At 50.6% G+C, this 23,007-nt stretch overlaps 1 protein-coding gene across 1 annotated transcript in view; it reads right to left on the bottom strand.

The window, feature by feature from the left end:
- Nucleotides 1–23,007, bottom strand: part of LOC138489499 (zinc finger protein 271-like) — a 521,160-nt gene that overhangs the window by 178,318 nt on the left and 319,835 nt on the right. The window lies entirely within an intron of this gene.

The raw sequence follows: 23,007 nt of genomic DNA, 5'->3' as shown, positions 1-23,007 counted from the left end.
TGGAACAGCTCCACTATCCTACGCATGCACCCAAGCAGCACATAAAGAAGAGGTAAAGAGTAATGCCCATAGAGCTATTAACCGCTGCCTTGGAACAGCTCCACTATCCTACGCATGCACCGAAGCAGCACATAAAGAAGAGGTAAAGTAGTAATGCCCATAGAGCTATTAACCGGTGCCTTGGAACAGCTCCACTATCCTATGCATGCACCGAAGCAGCACATAAAGAAGAGGTAAAGTAGTAATACCCATAGAGCTATTAACCGCTGCCTTGGAACAGCTCCACTATCCTATGCATGCACCGAAGCAGCACATAAAGAAGAGGTAAAGTAGTAATGCCCATAGAGCTATTAACCGCTGCCTTGGAACAGCTCCACTATCCTATGCATGCACCGAAGCAGCACATAAAGAAGAGGTAAAGTAGTAATGCCCATAGAGCTATTAACCGCTGCCTTGGAACAGCTCCACTATCCTACGCATGCACCCAAGCAGCACATAAAGAAGAGGTAAAGAGTAATGCCCATAGAGCTATTAGCCGCTGCCTTGGAACAGCTCCACTATCCTACGCATGCACCGAAGCAGCACATAAAGAAGAGGTAAAGTAGTAATGCCCATAGAGCTATTAACCGCTGCCTTGGAACAGCTCCACTATCCTATGCATGCACCGAAGCAGCACATAAAGAAAAGGTAAAGTAGTAATGCCCATAGAGCAATTAACCGCTGCCTTGGAACAGCTCCACTATCCTACGCATGCACCCAAGCAGCACATAAAGAAGAGGTAAAGAGTAATGCCCATAGAGCTATTAACCGCTGCCTTGGAACAGCTCCACTATCCTACGCATGCACCGAAGCAGCACATAAAGAAGAGGTAAAGTAGTAATGCCCATAGAGCTATTAACCGCTGCCTTGGAACAGCTCCACTATCCTATGCATGCACCGAAGCAGCACATAAAGAAGAGGTAAAGTAGTAATACCCATAGAGCTATTAACCGCTGCCTTGGAACAGCTCCACTATCCTATGCATGCACCGAAGCAGCACATAAAGAAGAGGTAAAGTAGTAATGCCCATAGAGCTATTAACCGCTGCCTTGGAACAGCTCCACTATCCTATGCATGCACCGAAGCAGCACATAAAGAAGAGGTAAAGTAGTAATGCCCATAGAGCTATTAACCGCTGCCTTGGAACAGCTCCACTATCCTACGCATGCACCGAAGCAGCACATAAAGAAGAGGTAAAGTAGTAATGCCCATAGAGCTATTAACCGCTGCCTTGGAACAGCTCCACTATCCTACGCATGCGCCCAAGCAGCACATAAAGAAGAGGTAAAGTAGTAATGCCCATAGAGCTATTAACCGCTGCCTTGGAACAGCTCCACTATCCTACGCATGCACCGAAGCAGCACATAAAGAAGAGGTAAAGTAGTAATGCCCATAGAGCTATTAACCGCTGCCTTGGAACAGCTCCACTATCCTACGCATGCACCCAAGCAGCACATAAAGAAGAGGTAAAGTAGTAATGCCCTTAGAGCTATTAACCGCTGCCTTGGAACAGCTCCACTATCCTACGCATGCACCCAAGCAGCACATAAAGAAGAGGTAAAGTAGTAATGCCCATAGAGCTATTAACCGCTGCCTTGGAACAGCTCCACTATCCTACGCATGCACTCAAGCAGCACATAAAGAAGAGGTAAAGTAGTAATGCCCATAGAGCTATTAACCGCTGCCTTGGAAAAGCTCCACTATCCTATGCATGCACCCAAGCAGCACATTGCTGCTGACATTAGTGAGGACTGGTTTGTGCCTAATTTGACCGAACAACTCAACACATTTGTGGCAAACTGTACTACATGCCACAAGTTTCAGCCTGGACACACAATCAAGACAGTAAAGCCAACATTTCCCTGCCCCACATGGCCCTTCAAAGAGCTCCATGTTGACTATATTGATGTGGTGAAAGGTGCAGCACATGCAGGTATGTATTAGTAGTAGTGTGCCCATTGTGAGAAACCTGTGAGCGTCCGCACACCTACTTCCCTTAGATCCTCGGCGCGGGTGGCCAGTGAAAGGCCATCGCTATTGGATCCCGACCCTGGGAGCGGAGAAGTGAGGGAGCATCACCTGGGTGAAGGGTTCTTGGGAAAGGGGAATGAAATGTCCTCAGGTGAGACACAGTATTTCCCTTTGCTATGCTGTAATGAACCCCTAGTCCCAGAAGACTTTGTGGGATAATGTTATCCCATATCCTTTGGTCAGAATAACATTAGGAGAAAAGACAAGCCTCAGAGACCCAGAAAGAGAGGGAAAAAGAATAAGGTGTCCTTGCGCGAGACATGGCATCCCCCTTTCTCTTATGACAGCAACCTAAACCTCCCCTGACTTTTAGGAATTATTGTAGACCAGTTTCCCTCATTTTCGAACAGACAACACCTAACAGTACTGACACGTAGAAGAAGCAAGTGAGAATGATGAAGACTAACTCTTTCCACCACTTTGGTATTGGGAAGAAGAAGATGCATGTAAGGAACTGTGAGGGTCAGGCATGTCCTTCTAATCATGGTCAGGCAGGGCCAATTAGGTGTTCGCACGTTCAGCCAGTCAAGGGGCTGCCGGTGTATATAAAGCAAGAGAAAGAGCAACAGAGAGCGCGACAGGGAGACCTGAGAGCATAGGAGCAGCAGGAGACCATGTAGAGAGGCAGCCGTGGCAGTCTAGGAGGAAGAACCAAGATGCCGGCAAGAGATCCAGAGGACCCGTGGGACCCAAAGTGGATGGCCTTTGTAATTTTGCCTCCGAAACTCAGCACAATCAGCAGGAGCTGCTGGAGAGCGCGGGAAGACTAAGACAATTTCCTGGAAAAAAAGGTTTGCATTTGGTCTAATCTGCACACCCACAATGCCTTGCTGTTCTGGCTCAGAACTGGAGGTGAACTTCCAGCGATGGGTACTAGATGGCATTGTGGAATGTGTGACTTGGCTCAAAAGGACTTTCCTATATATATACGTGTAGTTATGGTTAAATTGCTAATCCCATAGGAAGAGCACTTTTTGGGTGGCTTATAACTTCGCTCTCCCTGGACGAATCCTCACCAAACTGCAAAAAAAGTATATGGCCCACTCTGAAAAGCTTGGTGCGGTTTGGTCCAGGGTGGGCAAAGTTATAGGGGTGATACTGAATGGGGGAAAAACTTTGCGCATGCCTACAGCCCAAACCGCTGGACGGATTTTCACCAAATTTGCGGCAGGAGCAGCGGCTTTGTCCTGAAAGCGTGCTTTTGTAAATTTGGTGAAAATCCATCCAGTAGTTTTTTAAAAAATGATCAAAAAGTAGGTCACACAAAATTCGTGATATCTATGTCCGGTCCGCGGACACACTTCCCTGTTCTGTCCGCGGACAGTCTCCTGATTGGCTAATCGGCTTGCGTCATGTCCGCGGACATGCAACGTGTTCGCTGATTGGATGGTGAGGAGTGTGAAGTGCGTCAGATTTGTGATGTCATCTTTGATGTCCTGGGTGTTAGTCTTAGCAGTGCACTGTGGTGGCGCGAGTTATGGTTGCTTAGCTTACCATAACTGGCGAATTTCAGGGGTTTTTCGGTTTTACTTGGAACCATAACGTCCCTTTAACAAAGTTTTTTCACTGAATTTCATAGGTTTTTAGTAGCGCAACTTAACCATAACATCCCTTTAACAAAGTTTTTTTATTGGATATATATATTACACAGCCACAGTAGTGGCTGTGTAGTTACGGTTAAGTTGCTCATCCCATAGGAAGAGCACTTTTTGTGCGGCTTATAACTTCGCTCTCCCTGGACGAATCCTCACCAAGCTTTTGCAAGAAAAGTATATGGCCCACTCTGAATCTCTTTGCAATGTTTGGTGAGATTTGGTCCAGGGGGCGCAGAGTTATAAGGGGGGGTCCCAAAATGTATTTTTTTCCCATAGACTGAATGGGGAAAAAACTTTGCTTGCGCCTACAGCGCAAACCGCTGAATGGATTTTCACCAAATTTGCGGCAGGGGCAGCAGCTTGGTCCCGAAAGTGTGCTTTTGTAAATTTGGTGAAAATCCGTCCAGTAGTTTTTAAAAAAATGATCAAAAAGTAGGTCACACAAAATTTGTGATATCTATGTCCGGTCCGCGGACACACTTCCCTGTTCGGTCCGCGGACAGTCTCCTGATTGGCTAATCGGCTTGCGTCATGTCCGCGGACATGCAACGTGTTCGCTGATTGGATGGTGAGGAGCGTGAAGTGCGTCAGATTTGTGATGTCATCTTTGATGTCCTGGGTGTTAGTCTTAGCAGTGCACTGTGGTGGCGCGAGTTATCGTTGCTTAGCTTACCATAACTGGCGAATTTCAGGGGTTTTTCGGTTTTACTTGGAACCATAACGTCCCTTTAACAAAGTTTTTTCACTGAATTTCATAGGTTTTTAGTAGCGCAACTTAACCATAACGTCCCTTTAACAAAGTTTTTTTATTGGATATATATATTACACAGCCACTGTAGTGGCTGTGTAGTTATGGTTAAGTTGCTCATCCCATAGGAAGAGCACTTTTTGTGCGGCTTATAACTTCGCTCTCCCTGGACGAATCCTCACCAAGCTTTTGCAAGAAAAGTATATGGCCCACTCTGAATCTCTTTGCAATGTTTGGTGAGATTTGGTCCAGGGGGCGCAGAGTTATAAGGGGGGGTCCCAAAATGTATTTTTTTCCCATAGACTGAATGGGGAAAAAACTTTGCTTGCGCCTACAGCGCAAACCGCTGAATGGATTTTCACCAAATTTGCGGCAGGGGCAGCAGCTTGGTCCCGAAAGTGTGCTTTTGTAAATTTGGTGAAAATCCGTCCAGTAGTTCTTTTTAAATAATGTCCAAAAAGTAGGTCGAAGAAAATGAGTGATATCTATGTCCGGTCCGCGGACACACTTCCCTGCTCGCTCCTTGGAGAGGACACCGATTGGTTAATCGGCTTGCGTCATATCCGCAGACATGCGACATGTTCGCCGATTGGTTGGCGTGAAGCGTGAGGTGCGTCAGATTTATGGAAACGCCATCTTGGATTTGCAGATATCCGCGGACATTGCGGCAAAAACATATTAAAAAACACAACATTGCACTTGTCAAACTTATCAAATAATCTCTGGGGAGGTGAGGGGTGATGAGGATGGGATGGAATATGGCTGCAAGAAGCAAAAAAAACAGGTGTTTTTTGCCGCAAAACTCTGCGAACAGTCCTGATGTTCGCGAGCAGTCCTGTGAAAGTTCGCGGACACCTCTGCATTATTGGTTTGGTGAAAAGAAGTTCTATGCAATTCAATGAAAAAACTTTGTTACAGGTACGTTATGTATAAGTTTCACTAATAAAAACCTATGAAATTCAATGAAAAAACTGGACGTTATGGCTAAGTTGCACTACTAAAAACCTATGAAATTCAGTGAAAAAACTTTGTTAAAGGGACGTTATGGTTCCAAGTAAAACCGAAAAACCCCTGAAATTCACAAGTTATGGTAAGCTAAGCAACCATAACTCGCACCACCACCGTGCACTGCTAAGACTAACACCCAGGACATCAAAGATGACATCACAAATGTCATTGATGAATGTGGAGACGATTGCCCCAACTTGCGATGAGGCTATTATTAGGAACTGGAGAGGGGCAGGAATACACCGGAAGACATGTACCCAAATTATTCCTTTGTCACACAGGAACTCTTTAGGGAAAAGATGGGAGGGGGCCTCCACCGCAGTCTACAGTATCTGAGAATGAGGGCAGCCTTTAGGGAGTGGTCCCCGGTGTTCCCGGAGTGGCTGCCCACTACCCCGCTCTTGAAGTAGATTGTGAATTCAACAGGCTGTACAGGGGTGGTCTCTACACTGTACATGCTGATCCAATGTGGGACCCCATAAGGGCCATTAAAGTGCAGGCAGCAATGGGAGGAGGATGCTGGGTCTCCCTTCACGGATAAGCAGTGGGCAGGGATGTGTGAGAACACACATAAAGGGGCCTTTAATACAAGGTTACAGCTGATTCAGCTCAAAACTCTTCACCGAACATCTATGACCTCGGCCCGCATTCACCGGTTTAATAGCTCCAGGCAGGCTTGCTGCCAGCGATGTGGTCATGATCGGCGGACTTCCTACACATGATGTGGGCATGCACTAGGCTGCGGCCGTTCTGGGAGGCTGGGGTGGAGTGCTGTTCAGCAATTTTGGGGAAAGGTATCCCTTGTGATCTACTGCACTGTATGTTTGGGTGGGCACCAGATCTCTCTAAGAAGCACCGTAGGCTGGTCAGGACCTGTATGATCATAGCTAGGCTCTGTATCCTACTGAGATGGAGCTGCTCGTCCCCTCCCAGGGTTAACGATGTGGCTCAAGGACTTAACATGGCATAGCAACACCAATAAGGAAAATGGGAGTCTGTGTGTAGGCAAAACAGACGCAAAGACATTTGGGGCCCCTTTATTGCTTATCTACTATGTCGCAGTCCCGATACGGGAGACTGAACTGGTTCTACCAAGGGGATTCCTATCCCGAAAGGGGATGTCAGCAGCATGGTTTGGCATCTGAGGGTGGAGGCGGGAGAGAGTTTTGATTACTTAACAGGGTTGTATCCTCTGGTGACTTTGGGCCATCCGAGGGAAAGTAGTATGCACCCATGTATCAATGACCCGCCTGAATGCATTGTCAATTAGTGTATAACCAATGCTTTGCTGTGATGTGATGTATGCTAACCGGTACTTTGTGACGTGAATCTCCAATAAAGAAAGTTTTTAAAAAAAGAAAAAAAAAGTGAATGTGAAGGGATGGGGAAATACGAAGAAGCACAGTGTCTTGCAAAACCACAGATGGTCATAGAAGGAGCAACATTTTGGAACAAGAATGGGTGAGGGGGCAGGCAGTGTTTAATGCAGATGAACAAATGGGATTTACAGAAGAAGAAATATGAAAACAGAAAGTTGTTGAAATATATAGGCACTACATGTGAATACATTGGCCAGTCTACATCAACATGAACAACATGTAAAAGTACAGAAACTCACTCGATCTTCATTTCTTTTCAGGGGCCAAGGAAGACAAGGAAGCATGCCAGTTGGTTCAACAATAACTGTAATCTAACATATGTGATGCCAGCATTAAATTAGGGAACTGCCACCTTCATGCACTTCGTGTGGTAATGTGGCACCATGACATACTTTTATCCTTCCTCATGGAGTGGTCTTTGTTCTTTAGTAACCTTGCATGCCCTTGTAATGGTGATCCTGGAAAGTCCTGTAAACTTGCCCAAAGGACAGTCCCAGTCCTCTGCATCACCTCCAATGGTTGTAGGACAAACAAACTCACAAACAGCAAGAAGAAGAAGGTCAAACTACTTCTCAGAGGAAGCAGACGAGGCCTTGGAGAAGATACCAGTGCATTATAGACTTTTTTCAAGAACGGAAATGTTTTTACCTCATTGTTAGCTCCTGGAATACAAACTGCTACAAATGCACATCCAAATAGTTCGCTGGAACCTGATGGAACTTTGTAATGCCACAGAACATGGTCTTAAAGCAATCTGAGAGGAGCTTCATGTGCTCAGGCTTATGGCAATACAGAATCAAACAGTGCTAGACCTAATCACAGCAATGGAGTGTGCAATCTGTAGAAAAGTTGGCAGCATTTGCTGCACCTATGTGTCTCCTAATGATGCAGATAATGGCACATTGACTCTTGCAATTAAAGAAATGGCCAGGTTTAAAAGAGACATGGAAGCAGCAGGGAGGGGTGTTATTAAAGATGAAAATTGGTTATCAGGCCTCACCTCGTGGATGCCCCAGGGGCTTACCAACATCTGTCGAGTTCTGTTTTCTAAGAGTTGTATGTTTCAAAACCTTTATAGTTAGATTCAAGGGGTTGGAAAAACTTGTGTCTGTCCCTATAACTAAGATGGGAGTAATCTCGACTAATCGAATAATAAAGAAACAGTTCTAGTCAGTCTTAGTCAAACAATAAAGGCCTATACTAACAAGAACATAATGCCTGCCCTCATTCTAATAAGAACTAATGTGACATAGGCATATGTATCTAAAAAAGGAAAAATCAGTGGTGAAACGAAATGTCAGAATGGCAATATAAATCAGTATTCATTCTCATTCCTACGTTGTACAGCACGGGGGTTTGGTGGAACACTTTATGGATGAACAGAGTCTTCTTGGCCGTTCAAGTTTGAGTCACAAGTTCACAGATTTAACTTCTCAGGTTCCCATCACTCAAGTTCAGGTCACCCTTCAAGCTTCTACAGTTTCAACAAAAAGTTTTGAAGTATAGTATTTGGTCGCAGTTCACTACAGGTTCCCCTCAATTGGGCTCAAATGTTTTCTCCTTAGTGGGGTTCGCTTCCCCAAGGTTTCTTCACATTTCACACATGGGCTTCCCTCTGTCGGGTTCGAGCCACCTTTCGCGTTTTGACTTCGCTGTCGAAGACTTTCAAAACTGGGAGGATTTTTGCTCTCACATCCATGACCATTTCAACCCTCCTTTCTTTACTTCCACTTTACATATTTTCCTTTAGTTCCAATGTCTCTTGGAAAATGTGCTTGCTATGTTTGACTTGTTCTCATATCAATTGCTCTGAGATCAAGTCTTTCAAACTTTTCTTTCATGTAGTTTTGTGATTACTTTCTTTCTCTCACGTCCTGCTGCCTCTGCAGCATTAAAGAATTGCGCAGAGATTTTTGATTGGGCAATCTCACTTCACCGAACCACTCTGCTACTTTGTGTTTAGTATTCACAGTTCTTAACAATGGATTCACTTTCTCTTGCAGTTTATTTATTAAATATATTTATTTGTCATTTGTAAAGCGCGCCTAACCCGTAGGTATCTGGGTGCTGGACAGGCATTACAGACATTTTTACACTTGCATAAAGCTACAACAGTATGTGAAAATAATAATGATAGTAATTACAATGTACAATATTTACAGGAGTTCCAGATATTTACGAATGCCACAGTATCTACTGTGGTCATTGGTGCTATCGTCTGAAATTAAGGAGCCAGATTTTGACTTTTCTGCAGAAGGATGTATGTGAAGGGTCAGATCTGATGGATAGCGGGAGGGTGTTTCATTCTTTGGCTGCAATTACCGGGAAGCTACGTCCTCCGGCCTTAGTTCTTTCGAATTTAGGAACTGTAAGGAGGAAAGCTTGTATAACCTTCATCCCTCGGATACTGTCGCAAGCATTTCATTTAAACAGAGACCGACTTTCTTTGATTCCTTTAACTCAGCGGTCGTGTTAAAATGCTTTCCCATCTTTCGCGCCTTTGATGTAGGAGTCATGGTTGTTACCACTGCCGCTTATGTGCCTCCCCAACTCTGTTGTTCACCCAGGAGGGTGGCTGGTAACCTTGTAGCACTCAAAAGACTCTTTCTCCCTTCCAGCTGGGCTGTCGTGCGCACTCCTCACTGCCTTTCAGAAATAACGATCTCCCGCCGGGGGGGGGGGTCCTCCGGCTTCCTGCCCCTTCGGTTATACCCCTCATTTTATCATTTTATCCTCATTTTATCTTCTGCTCTGCAAATGACAGCTTAACATGATTCTGTCTCCCTGCGCTCTGATGCCTGCAGGCTTTCGACGCATTACAAACATATATAAAATAAAAAAATAAAATAAAAAAAATGTTGTCGCTCTCCTTTGCCTGGTTCGCCATAGCCCTGGAGGAACTGCTCCTTCTCGTGCACCACCTTGCTTAAAGTGTGTCTCAGTGTTGCACCTTTTAACCATGTGGGGAGAGTTCATAGGTATTAGGTGTGCGTGATTAAAGTCAAGTGCCTGACCCTGCCTAATCTCGTTAGAGGAACATGTCTAGTGGATTGCATGGGTGGTAATCTTTTAAGTCTTAGACCTACTGTTCCTCGGCTCAGTGTTTGTATAGAAATGGGGGGGGGGGATTTGGGAAGTTGGAATATCCTATGAAATAGGATTCGATATGGGTATTGGAAAGGGGGGATACCGCATCTCGCCATCAGATGTCTCTCCCCCACTCCTCGAGGACCTCTCACTCAGGTGATACTCCCACACTTGTCCACCCCCCCGGGTAGGATCCAAATGCGATGGCCGTGCCCTGGCCACCTGAGTAAGGGATCCCCAGGGTCTAGGTAGTGAAACACCCTCTGGTTTTGCACATCTTCTTAATAATGGTGCAATTACCAAATAATAATAACCTGTTTTGTGTCTCGTGGAAATAAACGTAACTTCCATGCAGTTATGATAGGTAGTGCCACTCCTTGTTGGAAAGACGAAAGCTGTCAAATGTATCCAGAAACAAAAAGGTAGGAGAAATATAAATGTACCCAATAAATCACTGCAAAGGAACAGATGGTACCCTTTGGTCACTACCCCCTGATCCAGAGAATTACATAGAGTGCTACGTAGACCCCACTGAGGATGGGGAATGTCATTTTTTAGGATGTAACCCATGGGATCATGGGAGGTGTGGAGCTATTTTAAGAAATGTATGCAAGATGTGGGTGCCCAAAACTTCCTACGAGTGGCAACAAGGACAAGATAAAGACTTCCAATAAACGTACCCAGTTAAGAACTAGTTTATGTGACTTTAGTAACTCATAGGTCATATGTAACTCCTGCTTAAGAGGAAATTGCTGAGCTACTTACAGCTCATGCTCCATGTATTCCAACTTCGCCCCTTGAATTTACAGGGTTTGCCTCCAAGTGCTGAAGCAGCAGTATACAGACATGAGTGAAATAAGTCATCATATAACTCTCCTACTAATAATTGCTCAGTTTAACCAGATCAATATATAAGGTAACCCCCTAAATTTAGAAAATAGATCATAATATTAACTCCTTTGCGTTTTTATTAAACTTGCATTACAGGCCCAATGCACGTCCTATAATTTACTCTTTCTGCAATTACCCAAACTAGCCTTTAAAAAAAAAGAAAACAAAATCAAAATGAAAACAATATAAATATCAAGATCAGGAACGCTATTTTGAATCTTACAGATTAAATCTTGAAGCGTAAAGAGTAACCAATAACAACATTGCATTTCATACTGTGTGGCTTCATAAAGCACTTGGTTCATGTTTTATGAAGTGAAAAATCACTCTACTCCAAGCTATCACAATTAGATATATTTATCCATAATATTAAGTATAACATCAAGGCTAAGCTAAAAATAAGCAGTGTCGCATAGTAATTTAGTATGCAATTCTGTAAGTTTGCTAATCAACTTGACAATTGTGTAGCAAAGCTAGCTATTCAAGCTACCCTGTTCAAAGAAAGCACAACTCGCCCTGCATTCCACTCGTGCCCTCTGTGCTCTCTTCACCCTCTTTTCTCTGTTCACTTGAAGTGTTAATGGAGAGAAAGTGCACCAGTAGTCACCTCCTTCACTCTTAAGTGCCAAAGGCCTGTGTGGGAGTAGTAGGCAAGAGTTTCTTTTTCTTTTTCAAATAATTGCAAACCAGAAGTAATCGTGATGAGACTTTTAGTGATACTTATATTAAGCTAACTATTAGGCCGATTCATGGAATTAATGTGTGCCAAAAATTCCCGCCAGAGGTGCCAAAACGGGCGATTCGCAGTAAAAGTGAGAAAATCGCAGTGCAAGTGCGAAAATCGCAGGGAAACCAGCGCACACGCCGGCGCAGAGGTCATCCAACAGCGTGCGCCACGGCCACTGCGAAATCGCACATAGCGCGGCGCACATCACAAAAGTAGGCGGAACACAGGGCGTAACACTCGGAATGGGGAACAACGCATGAAAACATGGGCGTCACGGGGGAAGTACAGGAGGCAAGTGCGTGGAACGCCCACACGCTCGCCTACAACCCGTATTCATGGAATCGAATAGGGCAAACCAGCGCACGGTGAAAGACGCGCACAGGGCCAAACAAGTACGCCACAAGAAAGCAGGCGGTAGCGTCCCTGCGCCTGAAAAAAATGTGCACCAAAATGTGCGCTAACAAAAAGCACCCATATACAGCCATGATGAATGGTCCATACAGTGGCCCCCTAGGACAAATGAGGTGCAAAGGGGTACCGACAAACACGGACACCCGCTGTGTGAAAAATAGCGTGTGCATGTGTTCCTGGGTGCGCGGGAAGTTCCACACGCGATTGGCCTGGGTATGTGTACTTCGGGGTGCGCGGGAAGTTCCACACGCGATTGGCCTGGGTACGTGTACTTCGGGGTGCGCGGGAAGTTCCACACGTGATTGGCCTGGGTACATGTACTTCGGGGTGCACGGGAAGTTCCACATGCAATTAGCCTGGGTACGTGTACTACGGGGTGCGCAGGAAGTTCCACACGCGATTAGCCAGGGTACGTGTGTTTCGGGGTGCGCGGGAAGTTCCACACGCGATTGGCCTGGGTACGTGTACTTCGGGATGCGCGGGAAGTCCCACACGCGATTGGCCTGGGTACGTGTACTTCGGGTGCACGGGAAGTTCCACACGCGATTGGCCTGGGTACGTGTATTCCGAGGTGCGCGGGAAGATTCACACGCAATTTCAGCAGGGTACGTGTATTTCGGTGGTGGCGGGGAATGCTACACGTGATTTGGCCGTTTGGGTCCTCCCAGGTGTTCCCTCTACACCCTCCACAGCCCCTGCAGGCAGCCCACACCACAGGGGACTACCCTGCACCCCTGCTCATGTCCCACAGGCAACCCATCCACCATGGCCATGTCCTCCAGCCAACCCACATGTCACCTTGCACTACTGATCACCAACACATGTCTCCCAGCACCCCCACCCCCCAGCATCCAGGGGCACCCTCCACCAGGCCCCCACTCATGTCTCCCATCACCCCCACCCCCCAGCAGTGCAGGGGCAGCCTCCACAAGGCCCCCACTCATGTCTCCCATCACCCCCACCCCCCCAGCAGTGCAGGGGCAGCCTCCACCAGGCCCCCACACATGTCTCCCACCACCCCCACCCCCCAGCATCCAGGGGCACCCTTCACCAGGCCCCCACTCATGTCCCCCTGCACCCCCACCCCCCAGCATCCAGGGGCACCCTCCACCAGGCCCCCACTCATGTCTCCCATCACCCCCACCCCCCAGCAGTGCAGGGGCAGCTCCACCAGGCCCCCACTCATGTCTCCCACCACCCCCACCCCCCAGCATCCAGGGGCACCCTCCACCAGGCCCCCACTCATGTCCCCCTGCACCCCCACCATCCAGGGGCACCCTCCACCAGGCCCCCACACATGTCCCCCTGCACCCCCACCCCACAGCATCCAGGGGCAGCCTCCACCAGGCCCTCACTCATGTCCCCCTGCACCCCCACCCCCCAGCATCCAGGGGCACCCTCCACCAGGCCCCCACTCATGTCTCCCATCACCCCTACCCCCCAGCAGTGCAGGGGCAGCCTCCACCAGGCCCCCACTCATGTCCCCCTGCACCCCCACCCCCAGCATCCAGGGGCACCCTCCACCAGGCCCCCACTCATGTCCAACTCATGTCTCCCACCACCCCCACCCTCCAGCAGTGCAGGGGCAGCCTCCACCAGGCCCCCACTCATGTCTCCCATCACCCCCACCCCCCAGCAGTGCAGGGCACCCTCCACCAGGCCCCCACACATGTCTCCCACCACCCCCACCCCCCAGCATCCAGGGGCACCCTCCACCAGGCCCCCACTCATGTCTCCCATCACCCCCACCCCCCAGCAGTGCAGGGGAAGCCACCACCAGGCCCCCACTCATGTCCCCCTGCACCCCCACCCCCGAGCATCCAGGGGCACCCTCCACCAGGCCCCCATCATGTCTCCCATCACCCCCACCCCCCAGCAGTACAGGGCACCCTCCACCAGGCCCCCACTCATGTCTCCCACCACCCCCACACCCCAGCCGTGTGATTTGCCTGGGTACGTGTATTCCTGGGGTGCGCGGGTAGTCTCCCATGCGATACCATCAGGGTACGTGTATTATGGGTCCGCGTGAACTTCCACACGCGATACCAGCAGGCTACGTGTATTACAGGGTTTGTGGGAAGTTCCAGACGCGATTCCCAGGGGTACGTGTATTTCGGAGTGCGCGTGAACTTCCACACGCGACTGGGCCTGTGAGAGTGGGGTACGTGTATTCCAGGGGTGGGCGGGAATATTTACTCGCGACTGGGCCTGGGAGAGCATGTTACGTGTATTCCTGGGGTGGGCGGGAAGATTCATACGTTCGCCTACAACGCGCCGAAAAATAAATGGTCCAATCCTGAAACACGTACGCCAGCATGAAGCAGGCGTACGTCGACCCGCGCAGCATAAAAGTCCGCGCAAGCAACAAACAAGCTCAGGCGCCAGGGTGAATATACACTTCCTAGCAGCAGTGGCCGTGGGTTACCAAAGGAGGAGGAGGAGGATAGTGAGGGCCCGAATTTTCACTCCCAGAACCAGCCTTTTTGGGATGCCTGATGACCAGGTATATGGGAGGTACAGGTTTCCACCACACATAATACTGGACCTGGTCAGTGAGTGGGAGGATGACCTCACATCACCCACCCTGTGCTCCCAAGCACTCAGCCCCCTGGAGAAGGTCCTCAATGTACTGCACTTCTTGGCCACAGGATCATTTCAGCAGACAAGTGCCATAGTGGGTGGGGTGTCACAGGCCACGCAGTCACGCTGCCTACACCAGGTCTTGAACATCATCACTGCACGGCCATCAGTCGTAGGCACATATACCTGCCCAGGACACCTGCAGAAGGGCAGGCTGCCACACTCGATTTCTACGGTGTGGCACAATTCCCCAAAGTGCTAGGTGCCATTGACTGCACCCATGTGGCACTACGTCCCCCCAGGGCATCTGAGCACGTCTATAGGAACCGCAAGCACTGGCATTCCATCAACGTGCGGGTAGTATGTAATGCCAAGGGAATCATCACCTCAGTATATGCCAACTATCCAGGGTCCACCCACGACAGCTTCATTTACCGAATGTCTACCCTAAGCCGGGACCTAGAAGCTGGGCGGCATGGCGATACATGGCTGCTTGGTGAGTATGAATGCCACTGCACATGCATGCATGTCAGATGCAGAGTTATGTCACTACCCCACTAATGATACCCATCACCTCCTCACCAGGGGACAGTGCCTACCCTCTGAGCACCCATATGATGACGCCAATTCGGAACCCCATCACGCCTCCCGAGGTAAGATACAACACAGCCCATATTGCAACCCAGGGCATAGTGGAGCGCACATTCGGAGTGCTCAAGTCACGCTTTCGCTCCCTTGACCGTTCTGGCGGGCAGCTGTTATATGCGCCCCCAGTAGTGTGCAGGATCATAGTGGCAGCATGTGTCCTGCACAATGTTGCAACATGCCAGGGCCTGGCTGTGGACATGGTGGTGCCCCCAAATCCCCAACCACATGCACGCCTGCTGCGCATGGGAGGGGAAAGGGTACGGGGTGAGGAAGCCCGTACGCAGCTGGTGGCTAATTACTTCACATAGAAATCACACCCCTGTGGAGTGCACACAGCCCTGGCACATACCATCTGATAAGCAATGATGACTCGACCTGACAATTATGACGAACAAAGGGACAGTCAACTGTCAGAACCATAGCAGCCTGAGATTGTTCATGTGGAAGTGTCACAATGTGTGCATCCCTACCTACACAAACACCACCAATGCAGTGTCATCAAAAGACACACTTCCATGCTGCAGAAATGAATACCAACTTGCAAAATACTACTTGAGAACAGTGCCATGTCACCCAACCCCTCCCCGGCACGGCCACACAACACACCATGGCATGTCATGCAATGTGAGAGCAAACAAATTAATCCCCAGAAGATGCCACAAGTGTCACCAACTACAGTGTCCCTAATGGAAACATGGCCACACATGAAATGCTCACAGTAATGCAGGACCTACAACACACATTACCAAATACTTACCAAGAATACCAATCACCTACACAACCTCCAACCTACCTTAAACATGACATTACAGACTTAAAAATTTGGTAGCCTCACTACCTGATGATGCCAGCACTTCGAACACTTCCAAGTATACAGTGTTAGCGCCACGCAAGAGTGTAGGTGCACTGCTTACAACATGGACTCCAGTTCCAAGGTGGACCGCCTTGTGAAGACATGAGAAATGGACCTGCAAATTAGGAGGATGAGATGGATGAAGAGGCACATATCAATACACCATGCAGTGTACAATACAACAACAATATGCACTATGAATGCATACACAGTATTGACTACAGACTGCCCACACATCGAATGGGAGTCCAACGTCACCATGTACCTCAATGTCACTTGGCACACCCTTTGCAAGCCCATGGAAACGGGAAGCAGGAGGGGTGTGTGTCACACAAACCCAAGCATCTGAACCAAATTCATGACAAGCCTGCATGTGCCCAGCCACAATACAGCCTATGCCCAGGGGAGCCACACAAGGCAACACACTATCCAAAAAAATAAATAAAAAACAAATAAGAAAAATCAAAATCAAAAATGGCCATTAATGGGTCCGGGGGGGTGGGGGAGGCCACCCAGGAGGTCCGAGGACTGGGTGCACACCAAAACCCACCTGTGTGGATCTTGCGAAAAAAAAACCTCCATGGGCTCATGGCCTACACGGCTACCCTATTGTGAGAGAATCACTGCTGTCGCTCTCCTCACCCTCTGCAGCTGCATCAGGAGGTGGTGGCACTATGGGAGGCAGCCCACGCAAAGCCCTAGTCTGTTCCTCCATGGCAGCAAGCATGCGGGTGTGGTAGGTCTCGTTCTGGAGGATAATTGTGCGTAGGTCCCCATGCAACAACTCACGGGATGCCCGGACCTCCGCCCTAGTTGCCTGCATCTCAGCTGAGAGCGTACGTGTGAGACGCTCCAGCTGCTGTTCTGTCCTTCTGTTTGTTGAAGCCTCAAGCTCAACAAGAGTCGTCCTGAGGTGAAGGAGTTCCACCCTCAGGGCTTCCCTGTGGTCCTGGGACTCTATGGAAATGGCTGCCCGCAGAGTCGCCAGTGCCGCCCGCCTGTCCCTGTCGGATGCCAACATGTCCTCGCTGTGCGACTGGCAGATGGAGTCTGTTGCCTGCTGTAGTTGCTGCATCAGCCTTTCGGGGGGACAATGGAAGTGGCCACCCTATCCATGGCCTGAGCCATCATCTCTGATGATGCTGCCTGTTGGGTTGCCATACCGTATATGGATTGCTCCCATGAGGTATTGCCAGGTGGCGGGCACCACACCTGTCTGGGGCAAGGCAAACTGCGCCTTGCTGTGCCGGCACTGCCCGAGGCTGCAGGACTGCATTCCCCCTCTGATCTGCTGGCCCAGGAACAGGATCAGATGTTGCAGAGTGTGACCCTGCATCCGTAACCACCAAAGGCGTACCTGCCAACACTGACATCCCCATTGAGGGTTATAACCCTGGTGCAGGTGGGTCAGACAGAACAGAATCCCTCCCAGGAACACTCACCTGCGACGGCACATAGGTCTCATCATCCGAATCGACACCTGAATACAGCTCGGGGGAGGTGCAGCCAGAGACACCCCTTGAGAGCACGACCTGCAGCAGTTGTGGGTTCTCACCCACCACCACACCACGTCCCTCACTGGTGGTCGGTCGGGCCTTAGACCCCTCCTGGGTCTGCACCATCTCCACAACCCCAGCAGTATCAAGTGCGTCATCCCCTGCAAAGACATAAAAGAAAGCAAATGGAAAAAGGCACTAGCACTATGGCACATAATTAGGGATGAGAGGCTACAGAAACAGTACTTGATTGACACATGTCCCACATGACTAAAACCCTCCTATGCATGCACCGTCACTGCGTGTGAGGGGTAGGCAGATGGCACACATTGATGACAGCAAGATGGAAGATGAACACATTTGCTGCATGCTGCCTAGCAGTGGCATCACACATTGGCCAGTGATTGGCAGGTCAAATACACATGCCATCACACAGATGGCATGTACCCTAGCCATAAAGTGAAGAGGGAGAGGAGGGCACCAATTGTTCATTCAGTCCAGTTTGCTCATGAAATTGATTTTTTCATTGAAATGGTTCAAATGTTTAACCTGGAGCTGCCAGTCCAAAATGGTCCTATAGCACAGGGACATGTCTAAACAAATCATGTCCAGGAAACAAAGCCAGTCCACTGTACCATAGCCATGTCAGACATGTGACAATAGGACTGAGAAATGCCGAGTAAAAGTGGTGGTATGCAAACAATCTGCCTGAATGAACAGAGGAAAATAAGCAACAATGTTGTGGCAAGATGACTGGGGCAACTGGCGTGGTGTTGGGCTGGATGTCTAATGTTGGCAGAAGGGATACTGCTATACCCAAATGCTGGTGCGCAGAATGTATTGGATGAGGCACATGGGTGACCAAAACCACTCAGGCACACACACCCTCACCTGGCACCCAAACAGAAGCCCTCCCACACACACCATGCACATGGATGACACACACATGCATGTGCACTCACCGGACAATGCCTTGTAATCTGCCAGTTCTCCCACACCTTGGATCTGTTCCTCCGTGACGTAGGTCCCAGCAACCTGCTCATGTGGAGTGAGTTCTTTGTCCTCTGCTGGAGACCCACCTCCAGTCACTAGAGTTGCGGCATGACTTGAGGCCAGCTTATTCTTTGCCCTGCGCTTCAGGTCATTCCAGCGCTTGTAGCATTCAGTAGCTGTGCGCCTCACGAATCCAAGGGCACTTATGATGTCCGCGATGGTCTGCCACTGTGCCTGACGTTGTGCAGGTGTGGTCTTGGATCCTGCAACAATCACCATTTCGCGGTCATGTGCGGACACATACTCTACAAGTGCATTCAGTTTGGACTCATTGAAGCTGGGCTTCCTTGACAGGCCGGACTGTGTAGCCGTGTCTGGGGCATCAGCCTGTACTGGACGAGCACTCTTCCTCTTCCGCTTGGAAGGTGGTGGGGATCCTGAGTGTCCTGCGCCGCTCTGGACACTAGGGGCAGGAGCCCCGGTGGACTCTGTACTAGGAGTGTGGGATTGCACACTCAGCATGAGAGTTGGTGCAGGCATTAGCTCAAGTGTGATGGTGTCAGGGGGAATGTCAGCATGATGGACTTGGACCAACACTGTCCTGGCTGGGTGTGTGAGAGGTGGTGTGGATGGAGCCGCAGCTGCCCTTGCAGCCTCACCAGCCTGCCTACGCGGGGCAGCAGCTGACCTAGCTGCCCCTGATCCACGTGGCCTGATGACACCAACGTGCACCGGCGCACGTGGCCTAGACCTGCTGACCTGGAAGTCAGCCATGGAGTCACCCTGTGCCAGGTCTGGTTCCACAGTGGGCTGGTCCAACAAGGGCTGAGCATGGATGGTGTCAGCCACGTTACCCTCAACCAGGGGGGGGGGGGGCATGGGTGTCCCTGACTGCTCCTCCACACATGGGGGGCTGGGGGCACCCTGCAAGTCACAGCCACGTCCCCTACCGGATCCACCACGGCCACCACTTGGGGCTCGGCCACCTTTGCCACCCTTACGGCTTATTCGCCTCCCAGCCATGGCACTGATGTTATTTTTGCGTATGGGAGTCGATGTGAACTATTGTCCTGGGCAATTGGGGGTCAAAGGGGTTGGGTACCAGATGGTAACCGTACCCTAGTGCTCTAGCAAGGCTGTATGTCACCCCTGGGGAAAGATGACGGGTCACGCAGCGCACAGGCACCCCAAAAAAGGGAAGTAAGGTGCACTCAACCCCTCCTAGACCATGTGTGAGGAAAAATAAACCTGCACTACGCACAGAAACACAAGAATGAACGTATGCGTGTCACACGCAGCCCAGAATGACCTCTGAAGGGGTATGCAACACACGGGGCAAGCACAGATGTTGAATACGTGCGCGACTCACCGTCTGCCAGGAAGTAAAGCGTGAAAAATATGCGCGTGTGCACGTTGGCAACACCCCCGCCAAAAGAAGAATTGTACGCTGTCTGAGGAGACAGGACAACAGTAGAAGGGAACGCTGTTTGAGGATACAGGCCCAGGAAAAAGAGGAAAAGAGAAAAAGCTGTCAGAGGTAACAGGGAGTACGAACTTGAAACGCTGTGAAGTAAATCGCGTGTGAACCGACAAGAAGTACAGATTTCACCCACTCGCTCTCCACGAAAAGCACGTACAAGGAAATGGCGTTCTACACGTACCTTTTATACACATGTCACAGACGCGCATACGCGATGAGGCCATTTCCACCAATTACACGCTTTGACACTCGGACGTGTATCTTTTTTTTTTACACGCGCCATTCTCTACAGCCATGCGCGTGAAGTCATAGCTGCGCATGGGGGCCTTTGGGCCAATGAAATTGCGTATGCGTGCAGATGCGCTTACGCGCTAAGGGCCTTTCCTCGAATTACACGCAGACGTGCAGGATTTTCACGTGCCAAATCACTCCGTATCAAGCTGGCCACGCGTAAGCACACGGAAGACCACGCTCCTGCCCAGAAAGCCGATTTACTGCCCCCCAGAGCCCCGAGCACGCTCCCACCTGCCATCTGCTGCTGCCTGACTGCCTGCTGCCCACGTGCCCTGCCATTTGCTGCCTGCACATCAGCCAGGGGTGCTGTTGCTGTGACCAACCCTGCTGGGGTTCCATCGCTCCACAGCCCAGCCCCAGGACCCAGTTGCCCACCCACTCCTGCCTCTGGGGTTGTCATGTCGGGCACTGCAACATCTGGCACCACTGGCACCACTGACAACCCCCGGCCAGAGAGGCAGAGGGGCACCAGCTTCAGTGCCAGGGAAGTTGGTGTCCTGGTGGAGCAAGTCCTGGGGCAGTATGATGCCCTCTTCGGAAGTGTGCGTGCCAACAAGGAAGGACAGACACGGATCTGGACGGACATCGTGACTGCCATCAACGCGGAGGGGGTGGCAGTCCGCGACTTCCAACATGTCAAGAAGCGCTGGGAGGACTTCAGGTCCAGGACCCTGAACAAGGCCCGGCGCCTCTTGAAGGCAGCGGATGCTAAGGGGCGCCGGGGCCACTTGTCGGAAGATAAGATGAGGGTCCTGGAACGCATATCCCCAGCACTCCACGTCCAGGTCCTTGAGAGGCAGGCCCATCTGGAGTCGAGCGGTAAGTGTACATGCATCATGATTGTAAGCTGTGCGTGTGGTGATGTGCCAGTAGTGTGCCGGTTGCACATCTGTTTGTATGGGGCAGAGTATGGGTGGGGGTGTACAGGGCCGTGAGGCTAACACATGCGAGGGCTGTCATGTGTGAGACATGGATGGTGCTTGTGTGTGTAGGCTTGCATGCCAAATGCAGTTGTGTGGGCACACATGTTTCGATGAATGTGTATGTAAGTAGGCATGTCTGTAATGTCACGCATGTATATTGTTTTCAGCTGCATGTATCAGCACTGTGTACATGTGCATGTTGTGTATTTGACAAGGGTGCAACAGTGATGCAACATGGATGCATGTGACAGCCGGATGTGGAAGCCTGATTGCAAGATGTGACATGGATGCCCACCTGAACACTGCGACAGTTGGCTGAGGTGTACACATGCATGCAAGTGTGGTGGTGTGCGTGCATGTGTAGTGCACTCCCTGTGTTGCATGTGATGTCTGGCTCACCTTTGCCTGCTCATGCTGTTGTATGTGTATGGATGGTGCTGGCAGTTGCGATGTGGCTGTGGTATGGCTCATGTGTGCAAGTTGAAATTACATGTGTGTTTCCAATTGTGATGCCATGTCTGAGGTTTGCCAATGCCACTCATGTGCAACTGTCATGTGTGTATGTGTCCATTGTACAGTGCCCTGATGCCTGTGTTTTATTTCTCCCTGTCTGCAGCGTCAACTGATGAAGAGGACGGAGAAGGTGCTGTGGAGCACAGCGGCAGGGATCGCACCGCCAGCCGGAGACGCAAGGCCCGGCTCCCCTCCCAGGTTGTGATCTCGTCGGGGAGTGAGGAGTCCGGTGCTGCGTCCCAGGCCGCAGCTGCCGGGGGGGGGGGGTCCAAGAGGCGGAGGTCGGAGTTGGACTCCTCGGCAGCAGAAGGGGCAGCTGGGACCCCACAGGGCCCAACGGGGGAAGATGGCACGGAGTCATCCAGGTTGGTGGGGGGTTTGGTGGAGGAGGAGGACGTGCAAGCAACAGAGACGGGGTCTGGTGGTGGGGATTCCACTGGTGCTAGTGGTGCAGTGCAGGACCAGGGACAGGAGGCAGCACAGGTTGCCGCGGAGGTGCCTGTGTGCAATCCTGTACCTGATCCTGTCACTGCATCATCTTGCACCAGCAGGGATGCCTTAGTCCAGACCCGTTTTCAGGCAGGGGATGAGCTCTCGACAACTGGCCTTCCTCTGCCTGCGGACGTGGCTATCCAGGTCCGGGTTGAGCCTGTCCTGACTGGTGTGGCGTTGCGTCAACGGGCCATGCGAGGTGACCTGCAGTGTTTTCATGAGGAGACTGCACGTCATCTCGAATGTCTAGTTGACCACGTCAGCCTACTGGGACAAGTCACCCAGGCCGGATTCCTCCTTTTGATGGGGTTTGCTCCGACCCCCTCTTCAACTGAACCCCCTATGTGCCAGTCGTCCTCCGTGCCATCTTCCCACCCATCAGTCACCTGGGTGCCCTGTGGAGCTGCTTCTGACGGTGCGGCCAGGCTGGTGGAGGAGGCATCCCTGCCACAGTCGGGAGTCGGACGTCCAGCAGGGGTGGCCACATCAACGACTGCACCCCAGCCAGCGGAGGATGTGCAGGCAGCAGTAGGCAGTGCACGGGCAGAGGCACAGCAGCAGCAGCAACGTGGTGGGAGCCATGATGGCTCAGGGCCTTCGACATCGGAGGGGCAGGCATCGGCCGAAGGGCAGGAGGACCCATGACGGGAAGTGTCTTCCGTGTGGCAGCGGTTGGGCCACGCCATAGATGCGGAGCAGCAGCGGGCGGAAGAGGCACGGCTCACGATGGTCAGGGCGGAGAAATCCATGCGGAGGGCCCTAAGGCAGGCCGAGTGCCTCGAGGCAATCCGCAGGGAGTTTGGGGTGAACATGTGGACG

The sequence above is a fragment of the Ambystoma mexicanum genome, chromosome 9 (assembly GCF_040938575.1).
Source record: "Ambystoma mexicanum isolate Mex_15411 chromosome 9, UKY_AmexF1_1, whole genome shotgun sequence".
Lineage (NCBI taxonomy): Eukaryota > Metazoa > Chordata > Amphibia > Caudata > Ambystomatidae > Ambystoma > Ambystoma mexicanum.
This window is presented reverse-complemented; position numbering and strand designations above follow the sequence as displayed.